The following is a 5,026-nucleotide window of genomic DNA, read 5'->3' as shown; positions in this document are numbered from 1 at the left end:
CAGCATCACATCGTTAAGTTATGCGTCATTATGGTAGCCTACGTCCGCCAGCTGGTAAGCTATAAGCGTAGTACCCGCAAAAGTCCAGTCTTACGTAAGATTGAACCTCTTCGAGGAAAGCAATATGCATGTCGTCTGCTCGTAGCGAATCCCTTGACATTTGTACCTTCGTCGGTGTGCAAATGCCTTTGATGCTGATGGTACCAGGCGATATACTTGTGACACTGCAATTAGGTTCACAGGGAACGGTCACAGTGTCACCATGACTATGAACTGATTGTCGTCCCGTCACTGCGGAGGCCGACACGTAAGTTAAAGGTCACCTTGCGTGAGGGGCATGTCTGAGGCAGCGTTGGCGAGGGGCATCGGTTAATCATCTTCATCCAGCATCACATCGTTAAGTTGTGCGTCATTATGGTAATCTACCTCCGCCAGCTGAAAAGCTATAAGCGTAGTACCCGCAAAAGTCCAGTCTTACGGAAGATTGCACCTCTTCGAGGAAAGCAATATGCATTTCGTCTGCTCGTAGCGAATCCCTTGACATTTGTACCTTCGTCGGTGTGCAAATGCCTTTGATGTTGATGGTACCAGGCGATATACTTGTGACACTGCAATTAGGTTCACAGGGAATGGTCACGGTGGCACCATGACTATGAACTGATCGTCGTGCCGTCACTGGGGAGGCCGACACGTAAGTTAAAGGTCACCTTGCGAGAGGGGCATGTCTGAGGCAGCGTTGGCGAGGGGCATTGGTTGATCATCTTCATCCAGCAACACATCGTTAAGTTATGCGTCATTATGGTAGCCTACCTCCGCCAGCTGGTAAGCTATAAGCGTAGTACCCGCAAAAGTCCAGTCCTACGTAAGATTGCACCTCTTCGAGGAAAGCAATATGCATGTCGTCTGCTCGTAGCGAGTCCTTTGACATTTGTACCTTCGTCGGTGTGCAAATGCCTTTGATGTTGATGGTACCAGGCGATATACTTGTGACACTGCAATTAGGTTCACAGGGAATGGTCACGGTGTCACCATGACTATGAACTGATCGTCGTCCCGTCACTGGGGAGGCCGACACGTAAGTTAAAGGTCACCTTGCGTGAGGGGCATGTCTGAGGCAGCGTTGGCGAGGGGCATCGGTTAATCATCTTCATCCAGCATCACATCGTTAAGTTGTGCGTCATTATGGTAGTCTACCTCCGTCAGCTGGTAAGCTATAAGCGTAGTACCCGCAAAAGTCCAGTCTTACGTAAGATTGCACCTCTTCGAGGAAAGCAATATGCATGTCGTCTGCTCGTAGCGAATCCCTTGACATTTGAACCTTCGTCGGTGTGCAAATGCCTTTGATGTTGATGGTACCAGGCGATATACTTGTGACACTGCAATTAGGTTCACAGGGAATGGTCACGGTGTCACCTTGACTATGAACTGATCGTCGTCCCGTCACTGGGGAGGCCGACACGTAAGTTAAAGGTCACCTTGCGTGAGGGGCATGTCTGAGGCAGCGTTGGCGAGGGGCATCGGTTGATCATCTTCATCCAGCATCACATCGTTAAGTTATGCGTCATTATGGTAGTCTACCTCCGCCAGCTGGTAAGCTATAAGCGTACTACCCGCAAAAGTCCACTCTTACGTAAGATTGCACCTCTTCGAGGAAAGCAATTTGCATGTCGTCTGCTCGTAGCGAATCCCTTGACATTTCTACCTTCGTCGGTGTGCAAATGCCTTTGATGTTGATGGTACCAGGCGATATACTTGTGACACTGCAATTAGGTTCACAGGGAATGGTCATGGTGTCACCATGATTATGAACTGATCGTCGTCCCGTCACTGGGGAGGCCGACACGTAAGTTAAAGGTCACCTTGCGTGAGGGGCATGTCTGAGCCAGCGTTGGCGAGGGGCATCGGTTAATCATCTTCATCCAGCATCACATCGTTAAGTTATGCGTCATTATGGTAATCTACCTCCGCTAGCTGAAAAGCTATAAGCGTAGTACCCGCAAAAGTCCAGTCTTACGGAAGATTGCACCTCTTCGAGGAAATCAATATGCATTTCGTCTGCTCGTAGCGAATCCCTTGACATTTGTACCTTCGTCGGTGTGCAAATGCCTTTGATGTTGATGGTACCAGGCGATATACTTGTGACACTGCAATTAGGTTCACAGGGAATGGTCACGGTGGCACCATGACTATGAACTGATCGTCGTGCCGTCACTGGGGAGGCCGACACGTAAGTTAAAGGTCACCTTGCGAGAGGGGCATGTCTGAGACAGCGTTGGCGAGGGGCATTGGTTGATCATCTTCATCGAGCAACACATCGTTAAGTTATGCGTCATTATGGTAGCCTACCTCCGCCAGCTGGTAAGCTATAAGCGTAGTACCCGCAAAAATCCAGTCTTACGTAAGATTGCACCTCTTCGAGGAAAGCAATATGCATGTCGTCTGCTCGTAGCGAGTCCTTTGACATTTGTTCCTTCGTCGGTGTGCAAATGCCTTTGATGTTGATGGTACCAGGCGATATACTTGTGACACTGCAATTAGGTTCACAGGGAATGGTCACGGTGTCACCATGACTATGAACTGATCGTCGTCCCGTCACTGGGGAGGCCGACACGTAATTTAAAGGTCACCTTGCGTGAGGGGCATGTCTGAGGCAGCGTTGGCGAGGGGCATCGGTTAATCATCTTCATCCAGCATCACATCGTTAAGTTATGCGTCATTATGGTAGTCTACCTCCGCCAGCTGGTAAGCTATAAGCGTAGTACCCGCAAAAGTCCAGTCTTACGTAAGATTGCACCTCTTCGAGGAAAGCAATATGCATGTCGTCTGCTCGTAGCGAATCCCTTGACATTTGTACCTTCGTCGGTGTGCAAATGCCTTTGATGTTGATGGTACCAGGCGATATACTTGTGACACTGCAATTAGGTTCACAGGGAATGGTCACGGTGTCACCTTGACTATGAACTGATCGTCGTCCCGTCACTGGGGAGGCCGACACGTAAGTTAAAGGTCACCTTGCGTGAGGGGCATGTCTGAGGCAGCGTTGGCGAGGGGCATCGGTTGATCATCTTCATCCAGCATCACATCGTTAAGTTATGCGTCATTATGGTAGTCTACCTCCGCCAGCTGGTGAGCTATAAGCGTAGTACCCGCAAAAGTCCAGTCTTACGTAAGATTGCACCTCTTCGAGGAAAGCAATTTGCATGTCGTCTGCTCGTAGCGAATCCCTTGACATTTGTACCTTCGTCGGTGTGCAAATGCCTTTGATGTTGATGGTACCAGGCGATATACTTGTGACACTGCAATTAGGTTCACAGGGAATGGTCACGGTGTCACCATGACTATGAACTGATCGTCGTCCCGTCACTGGGGAGGCCGACACGTAAGTTAAAGGTCACCTTGCGTGAGGGGCATGTCTGAGGCAGCGTTGGCGAGGGGCATCGGTTGATCATCTTCATCCAGCATCACATCGTTAAGTTATACGTCATTATTTTAGAATACCTCGCCAGCTGGTAAGCTATAAGCGTAGTACACGCAAAATTCCAGTCTTACGTAAGATTGCACCTCTTCGAGGAAAGCAATTTGCATGTCGTCTGCTCGTAGCGAATCCCTTGACATTTCTACCTTCGTCGGTGTGAAAATGCCTTTGATGTTGATGGTACCAGGCGATATACTTGTGACACTGCAATTAGGTTCACAGGGAATGGTCATGGTGTCACCATGACTATGAACTGATCGCCGTCCCGTCACTGGGGAGGCCGACACGTAAGTTAAAGGTCACCTTGCGTGAGGGGCATGTCTGAGGCAGCGTTGGCGAGGGGCATCGGTTGATGATCTTCATCCAGCATCACATCGTTAGGTTAGCGTCATTATGGTAGTCTACCTCCGCCAGCTGGTAAGCTATAAGCGTAGTACCCGCAAAAGTCCAGTCTTACGTAAGTTTGCACCTCTTCGAGGAAAGCAATAAGCATGTCGTCTGCTCGTAGCGAATCCCTTGACATTTGTACCTTCGTCGGTGTGCAAATGCCTTTGATATTGATGGTACCAGGCGATATACTTGTGACACAGCAATTAGGTTCACAGGGAATGGTCACGGTGTCACCTTGACTATGAACTGATCGTCGTCCCGTCACTGGGGAGGCCGACACGTAAGTTAAAGGTCACCTCTCGTGAGGGGCATGTCTGAGGCAGCGTTGGCGAGGGGCATCGGTTGATCATCTTCATCCAGCAACACATCGTTAAGTTATACGTCATTATTTTAGAATACCTCGCCAGCTGGTAAGCTATAAGCGTAGTACACGCAAAATTCCAGTCTTACATAAGATTGCACCTCTTCGAGGAAAGCAATATGCATGTCGTCTGCTCGTAGCGAATCCCTTGACATTTCTACCTTCGTCGGTGTGCAAATGCCTTTGATGTTGATGGTACCAGGCGATATACTTGTGACACTGCAATTAGGTTCACAGGGAATGGTCATGGTGTCACCATGACTATGAACTGATCGTCGTCCCGTCACTGGGGAGGCCGACACGTAAGTTAAAGGTCACCTTGCGTGAGGGGCATGTCTGAGCCAGCGTTGGCGAGGGGCATCGGTTAATCATCTTCATCCAGCATCACATCGTTAAGTTATGCGTCATTATGGTAGTCTACCTCCGCCAGCTGGTAAGCTATAAGCGTAGTACCCGCAAAAGTCCAGTCTTACGTAAGATTGCACCTCTTCGAGGAAAGCAATATGCATGACGTCTGCTCGTAGCGAATTCCTTGACATTTGTACCTGCTTCGGTGTGCAAATGCCTTTGATGTTGATGGTACCAGGCGATATACTTGTGACACTGCAATTAGGTTCACAGGGAATGGTCACGGTGTCACCATGACTATGAACTGATCGTCGTCCCGTCTCTGGGGAGCCCGACACGTAAGTTAAAGGTCACCTTGCGTGAGGGCCATGTCTGAGGCAGCGTTGGCGAGGGGCATCGGTTGATGATCTTCATCCAGCATCACATCGTTAAGTTAGCGTCATTATGGTAGT

Source organism: Schistocerca americana, chromosome 7, assembly GCF_021461395.2.
Source record: "Schistocerca americana isolate TAMUIC-IGC-003095 chromosome 7, iqSchAmer2.1, whole genome shotgun sequence".
NCBI classification, from domain to species: domain Eukaryota; kingdom Metazoa; phylum Arthropoda; class Insecta; order Orthoptera; family Acrididae; genus Schistocerca; species Schistocerca americana.
This window is presented reverse-complemented; position numbering follows the sequence as displayed.